Here is a 16972-nt window from a genome sequence, read left to right as displayed (position 1 = left end):
ATCTTCTGATTAATAACAGGGCTGCCCACACTGACGCGGCTCAGGGATTACGTCACACGGAGCGTGACCTACCAATGAAGGTAATTTAAAAAACAGGACATTTCCTCACTTTATAAAAAAAACCCGGGACGCCTGGGACAGGACGTGATATACGGACATGTCCCGGGAAATACGGACGTTTGGTCACCCTACATTAGACTATTAACGGCGATATTTTCTTTAACGCGCGTTAACGCATGTTGCTCACATGCTTTTATTTTGTGAAGGTCTGTTGCTGCGGTGTAGGGGGTTGAATTAGAACAGTAGGTGGCGATAATGCGCCAATAACCTTGCTGTCAGCCAAGCCTCGGATTCAGAGTAAGAAAGGTGCTGGCCGGAAAAAAACAAAGCCGACATGCGGAAGGCGGTGTTTCCCGCAGGAATAGCGTACCGCGCACGTGACGTCACCGTCTCAAGAGCAACGCCCCTTTTGCCGCTTAGGTCATACAGGTAGAGAACGCCCAAAGCAACCAGCTATTACACGCACAACAGAACCAGCGATATGACCGACTTTGCTGCCGTTAAACTTTCCCAAGACGATGTCCCAGGCGCACGGATTACTGGCCGCACTGTCGAAGAACACACCAACCTTCAGCTCAAACGATGGCTTGAGTGTCGAGGGCTTAAAAAAACGGAAAACGGGCCGACTTGATCGAACGGTGTTACGTCAATCCGCGTTTCCCCATCACATACGGTTCCCCCTTCGTCTTCTTGCCGCTCCGCCCCGCCCACGCGGCAAAATAGGCGCGTGCTCGTGATGAGCACTGAGAAAGCACGCGCGTGGCAAGCACGCGCTTGTTCGGCGCGCTTGTCTGAGGAACTACGGACACCGTGAAAGCTCAAACAACATGTTTAGGCAAAGTTGTCACACTTTCTTCACGTTTTTGCGGGAAACTAATAGTAATAATACTAATAATTATAATAAATATAATAAATATATATGTTATACATATTATGATTATAATAAATAATATATATTTTATACATATATTATAATTATAATACATAATATATGTTATATATATATATATATATTATAATACATAATATATGTTATAGTTATAATTATAATATATATATGTTGTATATATTATAATTATAATATGTTGTATATATTATAATTATAATAGATAGATAGATAGCATAATGCTATATGAATTAAAAACAGGGCAATGCAATTTAATGCTCAATATTACCCATCAGATACCGTTTTCCCTGTTTTACAGTGGGGGAACGCTATCTGATGGCCATAAATCTCCCTTCAGATACCGTTTCCTCTGTCTTAAAGTGGGGGAACGCTATCTGATGGCCATATTTCACCCATCAGATAGCGTTCCCCCACTGTAAAACAGGGGGAACGCTATCTGATGGGTGATTTTAACATAGGGGGAACGCTATCTGATGGGTGAAATGTCTCCATCAGATACCGTTCCCCCACTGTAAAACAGGGGGAACGTTATCTGATGTGAAATTCATGGCCATCAGATAGCGTTCCCCCACTTTAAAACGGGAAACGGTATCTGATGGGTGAAATATGGCCATCAGATAGCGTTCCCCCACTTTAAGACAGGGGAAACGGTATCTGAAGGGAGATTTATGGCCATCAGATAGCGTTCCCCCACTGTAAAACAGGGAAAACGGTATCTGATGGGTAATATTGAGCATTAAATTGCATTGCCCTGTTTTTAATTCATATAGCATTATGCTATCTATCTATCTATTATAATTATAATATATACAACATATTATAATTATAATATATACAACATATATATATTATAATTATAACTATAACATATATTATGTATTATAATTATAATATATATATATATATATAAAACATATATTATGTATTATAATTATAATATATGTATAAAATATATATTATTTATTATAATCATAATATGTATAACATATATATTTATTATATTTATTATAATTATTAGTATTATTACTATTAGTTTCCCGCAAAAACGTGAAGAAAGTGTGACAACTTTGCCGAAACATGTTGTTTGAGCTTTCACGGTGTCCGTAGTTCCTCAGACAAGCGCGCCGAACAAGCGCGTGCTTGCCACGCGCGTGCTTTCTCAGTGCTCATCATGAGCACGCGCCTATTTTGCCGCGTGGGCGGGGCGGAGCGGCAAGAAGACGAAGGGGGAACCGTATGTGATGGGGAAACGCGGATTGACGTAACAACGGTAAGCTTTGTTTTTTTTTCCTGCGCTGCGATTATGGCGTCGTCGGCCGTTTTTTTTGTTTGTAATCACCGTCCAGGGATCGGTATATGTTTAATGCTTGTCTTATTTGAAATGTTTTTGAGTAAGCTATCCTGGTAGCAGGGTATCATGTTAGCGCCTGCTACCATGATAGCCTATATGCTATCATGGTAGCAGGCGCTACATTATTAACATGTCGGCCACCAAAATACTCTTACCTGTTCACTACTTGATGTCGCTGGAATTGGGTCAGGATGTTCTTCGGTTGGGCCCTTTCCTCCAACAAAATGCTTGCTACATATGTACTTAATTTTGGTAACTTTTTCCGGGTTGAACTGTTGTGTAGGCTGACCGCACCGGTGTACCCAGCGCACACATTTCTCCCTGGCAGTCTTGAAGAAAACATCCTTCATATGCGGCCGATCAGCGTACCTCAAGTCGCTGTTGCCCGTTCCATAGCAACAATGTTTAAAAACCATGGTCTTAGATTTGGAAAAAGCAGTCATTTACCGAGTAAAACCAAGGGTAACGCACGTCTCTTTTACAGCGAAACAGCGACGGACTATGCAAGCTTGCCCTACTGCGTACCACGTGATGTGACGTTACGTTTCTAAAAATAGCTCGCTCGCGGTACGCTATTTGCTTAGGCGAGGCGGTGAGTTGGCGAACGGAACAAGTTTTGTGCGGAGCGGAGCGGGGGGGGGGGTCTGCTTAGATGCCGTCGGTGAAGTCGCTTCGCGTTTCAAAATATCCATGTGTTTTCGCCTGTTTTCCCCCTGCCATTCACTATATGCACGCGAGAAAGCAACAACAAAAAACCGCGTGTCAACGTCAAATAAACGCAAGCAACGCAAGCATATCGAGTTAGCAAGCATTTCAGTTTAAAGTTCTTCCAGCATCGAATATGACAGAAACAAGTTAGTTGTAACCACTGCCAAGTTAAACTTTGGTATTGAACATAAAATGGTAATGCTGCTCCCTGGTGTTACCTCAGAAATTGCCTGTTTTTGGTAGATTTTTTCCCCATAAAGAGAATTCCCTGTCAGTGGCAATAAGCTTTAATTTATTATTATTGCTATTTTTTGTTTTACATGTTTAAGTTGAGCTTTACACTAAATATGTGTTACTGATAAGTGCTACAAATGTTACAACACTTTTGTTCATATGGCAGCAGAACATTAAAATAAAAGTGCTCTTTACACTGCTTTTGAATTCATTCTTGGAGTTTGTAAATACAATGCGATTAATCGCCCTGATTAATCGCGATTAAATATTTTAATCGTTGCCCAGACCTAATAAATATATATATATATATATATATATATATATATATATATATATATATATATATATATATATATATTGCTTAGGCGAGGAACATCCCATCATCCCATCATTTTTGCCTTTTTTTTATTGTATGTCCTTGCTTCATAAGTACGTCTATGTGGTCTCTGGTAACAATAGACGGTCTGCCACTCCGCCCTAGGAAAACAAATGTTAAGTATTACATTTTATACAGAAGACAACCCAATCTTTAACAGCAAAAAAAATAAAATAGAAATCAATTAATAAAAATAAAAAAAGAAATTCTGTTTGTGAGGACTTACCTGAACTAACCCACCTTATGAAGAAACGACGATCCTCGGTTCGATGGAAATGAGCTATTGCTAGCACTCCAACCTCAGTCAAACTGCTTTACTGTTCATTGTAGGTTTCTGTAGACAATAAATGTTCAATTCTGTGAAGGTTTCTTACACAACTTTCTATTGAACGTCGCTCTCTGTCGCTACACATTCCCTGGCTAAGGGCTTGCTCAGTTTCATGCCCTTTTCTTGCAATTCTGTCAATTACTACCAAAGCAAATTGACGGACAGAAAGCGGAATTTACAAAGTTGGATGTCTTACATATTGGTTTCAAAATTTTTGATCATTGATTTTTGATATCTGAAATAAAAACTATGACCGGTAAAAAATGGATTATGGAGATCAAAGATTAGTTTTCAGACATCCAGAAAGTTTATTTTAGATAGGAAGAAAGTTATTTTAGATATCCGAAAGTAAAATCCCACTACACATAAATGGGAAAAGTGATGTAATTTCTACTATAAATAATTATATTTAAGATATCTAAAGTTTCCACTGCACAGTACATGGCACTTGGCCGACAAGGGACCCAGCAACCTATCCCGCTCTCAAGATAAAAGCATCTACAAAACAGGCAGCGCTGTGGCCACTTTACTCAGTGTAACATAACACAGTAGCTCTAGCTAGCACATAGCAAGCTGCTGTGTGGGGGCCATAGGTTCGCCCACTTTGCTTGCCTGTCTGAAAATATTTAGATATCTAACCTCACACCATTACAAGCATTCCTCAACGTGAACAAAGTTAGTAAGCGTACAATTTATTGTAAATATCAACAGAATAGGCTAATAACATGACGCCAATTATTTTCAACCTGTTTTATCTACTTGCCAACAACTTCACCGTTGCTCCTTCTCTTGCTGGTAAAAAGCTTTCTGGCGAGTGCCGAACATGACTTCTTTGTCAGAAAGACGTCTTTGGTGTAGACACTTGTCAATCAAACATGTCTGACCAATAGAGAAGCACCCGCCCACCACGGTACGTTTGTGTCAAAATGATTCAATCGAAAAAATTTGAACTTCAAAACTTTTTGAGCTTCAAAAAAAAAGTGATTCAAACAAAAAAATCTGAACTTCAAAACTTTTTTCACTTAAAAAAAAAGATTCAATCAAAAAAATGTGAACTTTAAAACTTTTTTCTCTTCAAAAAAAAAGTTATTTAATCAAAACAATTTGAACTTCAAATTTTTTTTCACTTCAAATGAAAAAATAAAACAACAAAAAAACACATTCTCTTTAATACTTTTTTTATTGACAGGTAAATTTCTTTTTGCATTTAAACATTTTTTTTTAATTGAAAATATTTTTTTTATTTGTTTTGTTTTTATTTATTTTATTGGAACAACTTTTTTGGAATTGAATGATTAAGACACAAATGTCCTACCCATGTATACCCCAAACGCAAAAAAGATTACTTCAATCAAAGAAAACATTTTCAATAAAAAAAAAAGTGTTCAAATGCAATTTTTGGAGTCTCAAATATTTTATTTGCATTCAAAAACTATTTTCTATGATTGAAAACGTTTATCTTTTCATTGAAGTGACTTTTTTTATTGATTCTGTTACTGTTTCACCGTGTCCCGTCTACGGTGAAGCACCCTCGGTGGACCCAGCTCGTTTTACCCAGTCAGGCGACCCCCACTTACTTATTACCTTGAATGTAGGACGCATAAAACAGACAAGTATGCTTTTAGTTATATTTTATCTACGTAAAGACAGAGAAATAGTTACAGTCACACCAGCGCTGATGGGCCCCTGATCGGCAGGCGGCCTCGAGTGCTCATCACACAAACATTATAAAGGGATCTCGGGACACACCCATACAAGGGCGGTACACATCCAAACTGTGACATCAGCAGGGAAGCTGTGTCACCTCCGGGGTGGTATCTGATAGATATGTGCCGGGATAAACAGCTCGTTCCACTTGACCTTGTTGATATCCTAACAGACCCCCTGATGATGTGTCATTATGGCACATCACCAAAGATGATCAACCAGTGGAACGACAGCTCTCAGTCTGTCTCTCTCCCAGAACAGTCGGTCATTCCGTCCAGTCCAAGCAATCCACGCACGTCAGCTTCCGGCTTCCAGAGTCCATCCATCTGTGATCTCCACGGCAGTCGATAGTGCGGCTCAGTCTCTGGGGCCACACAATCTCTGCTGGTGTGACTGAAAAGCACTTTGTAAAAACCAGTCCAGTTGTCCGTTAGCCCCCCCTGTTGGTGTGCCCCAAAGGCACATCACAACGAAAACAGTTCCAAGGAATGGGCCGGACAAACCACAATGGTAACATCTTAGCATCAATCAGCATGAATACTTCATAATTCAGCATTTGCTACTCAACACCACAGTCCAAGCATTTTAACTACAATTTAGGGTTCAACTATTTGAGCTAGGCCTGTTTTAGGTTCCTATGCGCACATTATTTTAAGTTTACTTTAGACTAGATAAGCTAAAGATGTACCTTAATCAAGGCCAAATTCGTCTACTCTACCCCCACCCCAAGAAACCTCCTACTCGGTCCTCCACTCTCCATTCCTATGGACAATCATCCATCACCTTCATACCTCACAAATCCAAGAGTACCAGTAGGGGGCATCAGAGGGCAGGCTGAGCCTCAAGAAGGAAAACCCCATCTCTCTAAGAAATGGTAAAAAACCCGATCGAGCCCAGTCTAGGGGAATCCCACTCTGGGCCAATCTGAGCGAGAAGACACCCTGTATTGAATCTAAAAATTAGCCTTAGCAAGTAATTTATGGATCTGTGATAGCCATCAGATCCTGGTTTTCTATATAACAAAGCAAAAAGATTGCAAGAACTGCTGGTCTTGGTGTGTGTGTCATTCTTAGTCATAAAGCCATAGCGATCAACATAATGCAACATCACAGTATAAACATCATAACACATAAAATCAAACATGGTGATGGAAGTCAGTGGAGAAGAGAAAGGAAAAAAATCAGTTTTGTGATATAAAAAGAGTCTGTACGTCAATAACGCAAAGTTAAGGAAGCCTTCAGGCCATTCAGGCACAAGGCAGAAAATAATCTAATCGCGCTTAGAGTCTCTTCAGGCAACTCCTCCCGTTGAAGAATAAGGAATCAGAGTTCTCTGGCTTCTTCATCCCCAGTCCTCTTCTTGGTTCCTCCGCATGGACAAAAACGATTTAGTTGGATGGTAATGAGAGTCCTGTCCTTTTTCAGGCAATAAGCATTTTATCCCCAGGAAAATGCTCTGTTGAGATGGTTGGCAGACACCAAGCCTTGTTTACTGTTGGATAACAGAAACAAGGTGTAATTAGTGTTCTTATCAAGACTCCCAATCCTTTTTACATTTACCTTCTTCAAACACTTTCACATCCAGATATTTCCGTTCACAATTATTATGCTCTTAGCTTAACCTCCTTTACTGTAATCATTAGATCTTGCATTACTCTTATATAAAAGGAGAAATCTGAAAGTTCAATGTTATCTGCAGCAGCATTTCTCTATAATCCTTTCCCATGTGTGTCTCACCTTACAATTGTCCAACAGTTGAAAAGATCTCTGCAATAGAAATTTATCATCATATGTTTCATGGCTACTGTGACACGGTTCATCTCAATTTATCTAGCACACAAGGAATTGTATTAAAACCTTTCAGAAACTTCTTACTGAACCAGCTCTAAAATACTTAAAATTTTTCTAAAAAGCCCAACAGAAAAACCCTTAAGTTTGTAAAAGAAAGCTCTACTATATATATTTGCAGAATAATGTTGTGATATTAATAAGAAGCAGCCCTATGTACTTCTTGTCTTATTTTGAAAAACTCAGCTAAGAGAAAGGAAGTGTGTGCATGCCCCTCGCCCACACGGAGTTGTGATTGGTTGCTATTCAGGAAGTGGGTGTAGCCCAGGGCGGAGACAGGAAGTAGCTCTGTGAATCAGTTTCAGCTTGACGTGCATCAACCCAAAAGACTTGTAGTTGAATGCGCCCTTCACCTAAAGCGAAGAGCAATTCTAACCCCATTAATTCTTGATTTTTTTAATCACTTCTGCTTGTTTTAACAGACAGCTTTTGTAAACAACCCTGGTTTTATCTTATGTCCCCCTGTTTGAATCTTGTTTGAAACAAACCTTTAAACTGTAGTATGATGTGAGCACTAACTCATTGTTGCTTATTAAACACATCGCCCCCTGACCATGTAAGAAGCTCCATACTGCTCTAGGTCTTTAAACCTTTTTCAGTCATTCAACATTAGTTTAATTGATAATACATCCAAGCATAATTATATCCCCAAGTAAATCAACCCTTTAACAAGTATCTAATTCTTGTTCTCATGTGTTTAGTTTATCCTTGAAAAACTTTAAGCAGACATTACTCCGAGTGATTTTCTTACATTATTATTCATTTATTATTATTACCTTTGTGATCTTATATCACCCAGTGATCTATAAATCCTTATTTTATGTTTGCACCGTCTTGTCCCAGCAGATTAAAAATTCCCATTTTATAATTTGCTTTTTTGTTTCATCAATCACTGTCTGTTGTAATCATTCAAGAAATTGTGCAGTTCCTTTAAACCCTCTTAAATATTGACCACCCATTGGTAAATGATCAGCTTTAAGTTTTGCCCTTCTTCTAATTCTTTGTTTAGCCTTAGTATCTGCACCTTAAATTGATGAATAGTGGAATTCTTTGTATAAACACTTCTCTGTGTCCGTATTTGTTTTGGCCTCTATAATTTTGTTTTTTGCATTTTAAGTGTGAACCTGGTCAGGATAGAGAAAGTCATCTCCGATGCTCCTTTTGGCAATCCCAGCAAACCCAAAAACAAAAATTGTTCACAGTCAGTGTTAGGTTACAGGTAATCCTTGCGGGAACACGACGTCGTCTCCTTTGTCCAACCTGGTTCCAAGCGCCTGGGTCATCGAAACACTCCACCACCTGCGACAGATCTTTGACATTTTCAAACCACAGCAGCAATTCCCGGGTGTCCACACCCCCTGTCTGAAATGTCTCTTGTCGTAAGCCCAGGCTTTCAGTTTATCTCCTGTTAAGTGTCCCCCTTTAGAGCCCATTTACCCCAAAGAGTCCAAGAGTGTGTTCTAGGTGCGTTTCCTGAACGCCAACCTCTCCATGTCATGTTCGTGAAACCTTGCAGTTGAATTCCATCACCTGTGAAGCAAAGCAGTCATACATAGTTCTTTTCAAGATGTTCTTTAGCACAGCAGGAGTGTCACTGTCTGATGCCATTGCAGCTCTGATGTTCCTCAGAGCCAACCTTCATGCATCGATATCATGTTGAAGCTGTTATCCTTCCTCATCATCTTGTGTCCAGGAGTCACTTCTGCTGTCCTGACCAGATACCAAATGTCCAACTAATCTAATTGGCCTCATTACTTTTCTGCATGTACAAGAGGACGGTCGTTAGATTATCCAAGGATTATCCAAGGGTTCTAAGGGTTCTGTATTAATTTATTTTATTTCTTCTTACTGGGGATTTGAATGCAGCTAATGAGAAATTTTGAGAAGTGTCAAGATATCACAAGGCCACATTAAGCATATCATCGGTTACAAAAGCATCTGATGTTATTAGTTATGCTGAGCTGAGGCAAGCCTCAGAGGGTCAGTTTAACCTGAAACAGGACAAAAGATATGATAAACAAATCTGACCATGATGTAAACATCTGAATGTTTATGGCAAGGCTGGGTCTGTGTGTTCTGGCCTGGGGACACGAAAAAAAAGTACGTACAGAGTTAACTAAAGCTTGGCCAGAAAGTGTGTGTGTGTATGTGTGTGTGAGACATGTTACTATCATTGAGCCGTGGAAGTGAAGGGTAAGGATGCACCTGTTCAGGTGACATATAACCTGCTCATCCTGAGTACACTGGCTCATTGAAACTGCCGTGTAAAAACACAAATATAAGGCATATAGGAACATAATAAGTTTTGGTGTCTGAGAGATAAAAAAATAAGCTCTCATTGGACCGGGGTCAGGACGCTGTCCCAGCAGGTTGGCCAAAACGTGTGAGTGCTGGAATGGCAGAGAATCAGGCAGAAAATGAGCTCCAGGGGGGTTCTTTAGGAACACTGCTGGAGACAGGAAAAGGGAGCATAATGGCAAGCTTCCCACATAAAGATGCTGAAAACCATTTGAAACAATTTGAGGAGTGGTGTGAAAAAATGAGGAGAGACGGGGTTTTTGGTGATACAAAAGGACCTCCACCCGATGCCCAAATGTGCACTTACTATTTGCAAATGTTAAAAAATAGACTAGCCCAAGCACAAGTAGAAACGGCTGATGCAGGTGAGTTTGCTAGAGAAAAATGCCAAAAAGAGGAAATCAAAATAGCAGGCTTGATAAAACCAACTGAACATTATTTCAGCATTGCTTTTCAGGCCTCGACAAACAACAAGAGGGTGAAAATCTGCAGGGGGTAAGGGAATCATCTTCTTTCAAACAAGAAGATAAGTACACAGCCCATGTTATTCCAGAGATGTCTGCTTCTGGTGCAGCCGCTGTTATGCAAAACAATCTGTGTGGTGATAGTGCAGAACTGTTATCCAAGGCCAGGAGTGTGGTGACTTCATCAGACCCTTCGGTGCATGTGCCTGGTATAGAATTATGTGGGGGACAGGTAAGCTGTGACGTAAGACCCAGATGTAGCCGGCATTCTAGCGAAACTGATCTTTCTTTACCTGCAACAAAACAAAGTGTGCAACTGCCATTGTTTCAGACTCACAGTGCTACAGGACAGGAGAATGCAGCTGGTTACAGCCCTCTTTCATGTGCTGACAACGTTTATCTGAGGCACATGTTCCCTGATCCCAGAAAAAGGGCGCACCTTTGGATCAAAGCATTCGTGGAGACTTTAAACGGGTATGTATTGGCTATTGGTGATGTGAGGACTAGCTTATCAGCATACCTGGAACCACAAGAGGTACATGCGGTTGAAGTTTCTGCTGGAACTGACGAACTAGGAGCAGCTGCCCCTCTGGACCCAGTGGCACGGCAACTTTGGAGCACACTGAGGGCATTTTATCCGGTAAGTACGGATTCTGGCCTTTTAAATGACACTACACGTTGTGCAGGGGAGTCGGCTTTAGCATATGTGAACAGGATGTTGAAAGTATGGGAAGACCAGACCGGCTCTTGCCCGTTATCAGTCACGCTGCAGCAACTCTTTAAACAAGCAATGTTAAAGGGCCAGGCACAGGATGTTAAGCAGAACATGTATAGAATGGTTGCGAGTTATGATATGCCTTTAGATCAATGGATGGCAGCTTTGGTTCATCAGCTGGATATAGATGAAAAAAAACATGAAGCAACTTAGCAGTGATATACAGAACTTAAAACAACAACTCGTAGCTGAACAGCTACAACAGCTGAGAGACAATCAAAGTAAAAGGAGGAGGAGGAAGAAGAATGTTGCAAAAGCTCAGATGGTTATGGCCCCGACACCTGTGTTTGGTTCATGACAAAACGGGTGATTTAGAGCGTACTTTTAGTTAGTTTATTTTTGGAATCTAAACAATGCCTACGACTTGTGCTGCTCCAGACAGCGGCGGCTGCTGTAGCGATCGCTACACGGGCCGGAGAAGCCGCTGTTGCTGCTGTAGCCGCCGCTGTCTGGAGCAGCACCCGCCTCCTGCTGCTTCAGACAGCGGCGCTACACGGGCCGCTTCTCCGGCCCGTGTAGCGCCGCTGTCTGAAGCCGCAGACAGCGGCGGCTGCGGCGGCGGCTGTAGCGATCGCTACACGGGCCGAAGAAGCCGCTGTTGCTGCTGGAGCAGCACGCGCTTCCTGCTGCTCCAGACAGCGGCGGCTCTCCGGCCAGTGTAGCGATCACCACCTCCCCTCCGCCCGTTCACGGGCGCTAGTACTTCTGTGTTTACGCTGCAATGTCGCCGACACCCCCACCCATTTTAACAAGACAAAAACACCAAAATAATCCGTAGTGAGTGATGTTTTTTTTAACCTACCGGGCGGGTCTTCCTCTCTGCTTTCTGCTGTTACACAAACATGTCTGAACATCCATCCATCCATCCATTTTCTGACCCGCTTAATCCCTCATGGCGTCGCGGGCGTTTGCTGGAGCCTTTTTCCTGATATAAAATAATTGCAGCCGTCCAGTGGTTTCAGAGGCTTTCGTGCTCTCTTGTCCGTACTGGCCTGCGTGTTTATAAAGCAGCTGTGTCGCGGTACGAAACCTTTGGCCAGCATTTCACAGACTCGCTCCGTCCCTTCAGGCTTTTGCTGTGTGGATCTGGCAATCTGATACCATCAACCATCAACTTACTCTTAAAACGATCTTGTGATACGTTATCTAAAGAAGAAAAATACCTGGAGAACTCATTTCGTCAAATGGCGTGCCATCCAATATGGGCGCCACGCAAGGGTTTCTGGGTAACGGAGTCACGTGGTTGCAAGGGGTCTATTCTCATAATATGATGTTTTTATCATAACATTATCACTTTTGTGTTTGTTAGTTTATTTTTACTTTAGGACTTTTTTTTCTCATATTATTAATTTTACCTCTTTAATACTCACCCAAAAAGTCTGTTCCTAAAGGTTCACATGTGACACGGTTTTATGAAATAATGAAGACCACAATGTTTAGATTTAACAAATTGATCCTTATATTCATAACAAATAAACACACACAAACACACACACACACATATATATATATATATATATATATATATATATATATATATATATATATATATATATATATGTGTATATATATATATATATATATATATGCGTGTGTGTGTATTTATTGCTGCACAGGAATGAAGCATCTTCTCTGATCCACGTTCACAATAACAGAACTCAACTTTTTTCTGCCACATACAATATGGCGGTGACGTTGACGTGCGAACCTGCGCCCTATGACGCGTCTACATATATATGTCTGTGGGTAAGAGATTTTTAGTCTTTTGTTAGAGATCGCGACGCTAGAGGCCACGACTGATTGCATACCACGACGGTAACACTCTGGCATCTTCCCGCTGTCTGCGTGCTGCTTAAAGGTATACTATGCAACCGGCGTTGATTTTCCAGCGAGGCTCCCCCCAGAGGGCGAAAGTAAAAGTGCACTGTCGTAAAGATGCTCAGCTGTTCTCCTGGTTTGTCCGTCAAGCCAGGCGCGGTTGTTTTGAGCTAAGCAGACAGGCGAACACAACGAATACAAAAGTCTAAAAAACGGCAGTACAAACAATGACTAACACAGTGAAAGTATGAACATGCACACACAGAGAGAGAAACCATTCCAATGCAGTGTTTCCCCTAGGAATTTGGGACGACTGGCGGAGCGGGGGGGAGACAAACTTTGCGCCGATGAGCGGCTGAGCGGAAGGGGGGGGAGACAAACTTTGCGCCGCTGAGCGGAGCGGGGGGGGAGAGACAAACTTTGCGCCGCTCAGCGGAGCGGGGGGGGGGGGAGACAAACTTTGCGCCGCTGAGCGGAGCGGGGGTGGGGGGGTGGACAAACTTTGCGCGGATATCGAGTCAATTTTATTTTTTTATCATTATTTTTTTGGAATGTCGGCGAGGCGGTAGCGTGAGGGAAACCCTACAATGTTACTTACAATCGCATCAGCAGAAACGCGAGGTCCGCATCAGCCTTGCAGCCTTCTTTTTCTTTTAGTTCTCGCCATTCAGAAAAAGCTTGCTCGATGTTCACCCGTGTGCGACTCCTCTCTCTGTCCAGAACCCTTTTTGCTCGTTCTTGCCTGCTCCAACATGGGCTTTCGCTGTTTTCTCGCTGGTTCCGCCACGATAACTGCACAAATATCGCCACTGCGCTACCAACGAGCACACCTTTCACTGCGGGCGTGTAGCAGTTCTCACCGTAAAGCAAGACCGACTCTCGCGATGCACACGAGACTTCTGAGCCTGTGTGTGCGGGCCGAGTGCTCCTGCAATTGCAAGTGCGGTATTTCCCCCACAGACCACCAGGGCGGCCGAGAAAACCTTAGTTCAACCTGAAATGACTCATTTAATCATCCAAAACGGTATGGAACATATTAATGAACTGAAAAATGTTGCATAGTATGTCTTTAAATGGAGCTGTCTGGTGCTGCTCAACCGTCCGCAGGTGTGTGGGCTCCGCCCACTGGCCAACACCGAACACCTGTGGAAAAAGGTACGGTGGCCCTGAGGTGCAAAGCGCTACAACTTTAAGGAAAGCACTCCAACATTAATGAAAGCGCTACAACAATAAGGAAAGCACTCCAACTTTAAGGAAAGCACTCCAACATTAACAAAAATATTACAACATTAACAAAAGCACTTCAACATTAACGAAAGCACTCCAACAATAACGAAAGCGCTACAACATTTAGGAAAGCGCTGCAACGTTTAGGAAAGCGCTACAACATTAAGAAACCGGAAGAGGTACGTCTCAGTGGGAGACCTAAGAAATCGCTGATTGGACTACACTCGTTTTTTCTTTTGAACCGAAAGTTATTCTGGCTTTACTGTGTTTTTTAAAACCATGAATGTTCTCGGTGATCCAAACCGTAAGATGCAGTCTAAAACGCCACTTAGTCTGTTTATAAGTTTCGCTTTTATTAATTGTCATGCACGGCTATCCGATATGAAGAACTTCTCGAGGCAACTTGTGCAGCTTGTCGAACTCAGCTTTATTAAGCAGGGTGCCGAATAACAACAGGACCTACAGCGTATATGCGTCAGTCCCAATACGGCTACGGAAGCCCAAAAGTGCCATATCACTACATCTCCCCCTCTTTAGCAGCAAACATGCATGCTTATTCTAACTTAGGTGTTTTACATAACCCTTAACACTTTATTAAAGTAGCATGCTCAAACACTAGGACATCGGGGTGGACTACCCTCCGTCCGCAGCAACGTAGGGATTATTCTGCCCTCAATAGTTGCTGTTCCTAGGAACACTTGAATCAAATATTAAATAGAACATTTCGAGTCACTAAGTGTCTCTATATCTCAGAGGAATTCTGATTACTCTTCCCCTGGATGTAACTTGTGAACCTTCAAGTGATGTAGGACGTTCCACCTCTGGGGACAGCCTTTTCTGAGGAGAGCTTCTGGCCGTGCAGTCGGAGCTGTCCTCAGATGGTAAGCTACCAGTCGGTTCCATTGGGGAATCAGATGACTGTGGCTGTTCTGGTCGATCAGTGGGCTGTGGAACAGCCTGCAGGTGTCTCCGGTTCCGTCGTAGCACAGCACCATTCTCTGTCTCCACCATGTAAGACCGTGGCTCCTTGCATTTTGCAATTATCTTAGCTGGGGTTCCCCATCCTTTTTCCCCATCAAGTTTTATCCTGACAGTCTGTCCTGGTTGTAGTCTAGGAAGTAGTTGTGCAGAATGATGGCGATCATGGAAGAACCGATATGCTGACTTTGTCTGACTGTCTTTTTGACGTACCAGATCTTTGTCCACCGGAGCAGCTTGCAGTTTGTTCTCCAGCATCGGAAGTGTAGTCCTAATCTCTCTTCCTATCATAAGTAATGCAGGACTTACTCCTGTAGCAGCACTCGGGGTTGCTCTGTAGCACATCAGAGCAAAATGAGGGTCAGGCTGCTTCAGGATGTTCTTAGCAGTCTGAACCGCTCGTTCAGCCGCGCCGTTCGCTTGAGGGTAGTGGTGACTAGTGGTCGTGTGCATGAATCCATATTCCCTCGTGAAATCTTGGAATTCAGTAGATGTGAACTGCGTGCCATTATCGCTGACCAACTCCAGTGGAATTCCCCACCTCACGAATATGCTCTTAAGTCTACTAATGACGTCTCGACTGGATATAGAAGACAGGCGAGCTATTTCTATATCTCTGGAATAATAGTCAGTTACGATGAGATAGTTCCATCTCTCAAACTCGCACAGGTCAGCTGCAATGCGCTGCCAGGGTCCCTCTGGTAGAGTCGACGTCAGTAGAGGTTCGTGCGTCTGAGTCGGTTTATTTTCAGTGCAGAATTTGCACGATGACACTGACTGTTTAATCTCAGCACTGATGCTTGGCCACCACACGGCCATTTTAGCGCGTGCCCGGCACCGCGTTAGTCCTTGATGTCCTTTATGTAGCTCTGCTAGCACCTCAGCCCTCTGTGCAACAGGAATGACCAGCCGGTCCTGATATAACACCAATCCATCCGTTTCAGAGAGATGTGCTCTTGCGGAATAATAACGATGAAGAGACGAATTCATCACCGTTTTGGGCAGCCATCCATTCCGGATGAATCTTGTGATCTGCTGAAACTCGTGATCGTGCTGAGTGGCTTCACGGACAGTCTTTGAGATGAGACAGGTGCATTTGCTACAATCGACTCAACATGTGCTTGCACTATGTGATCTGTGGTCTCATCGCTCACGTTTTTCTGCGGCCTCCTGGATAGTGTGTCTGCCACCACCAACTGTTTGCCCGGAACATGTTGTGCCTCCACGTTAAACCTTAAAAGGCGCATCAGGAGTCTCTGGCACCTTGGAGGGGCCTTATCCAGGTCGTAAGTGTTTATGAGTGGTACAAGCGGTTTGTGGTCCGTTTGCAGAATGAAACTGTCCATTCCTTGAACATAGTGCGCAAACCGCTCACACGCCCACACACCTGCCAAACACTCTTTCTCAATTTGAGAGTATCTTCTCTCTGCATCTGACAGCGTACGGGAGCAGAATGCTACTGGCTTTAAGCCGTCGTCATGTTCTTGTAGTAGAGCTGCCCCTAAGCCATAGCTGCTTGCATCGGCGCTGATGACAGTCTTCCTATTTGCGTCATAATATGCCAGAGCTGGGGCCGACACGAGCATAGCTTTAACTGTGATGAACGCTTGTTCTTGTGTGTTGTCCCATACCCACTTGTTCTCTAATCTTAACAAGCTGGTGAGTGGGTGTAGCTTGGTGGAAAGGCCTGGCAAGAATCTTCCCACGTAATTAATCAGACCCAGAACCTGATGAAGCTCCTCCACATTTGTGGGACTCTGCATCTGTGCGATGGCTTCTACCTTGGTCGGGTCCGGTCTAATCCCCTCGGCACTGATGATGTGACCGAAGTACCTAGTTTCTGATTTGCTGAAATGACACTTTGCCTTGTTCAGCTTTAAACCACTGCTCCTGA

Source organism: Fundulus heteroclitus, chromosome 18, assembly GCF_011125445.2.
Source record: "Fundulus heteroclitus isolate FHET01 chromosome 18, MU-UCD_Fhet_4.1, whole genome shotgun sequence".
NCBI classification, from domain to species: Eukaryota; Metazoa; Chordata; class Actinopteri; order Cyprinodontiformes; family Fundulidae; genus Fundulus; species Fundulus heteroclitus.
The sequence above is the reverse complement of the archived record's forward strand: the minus strand, read 5'-3'. Positions refer to the sequence as shown.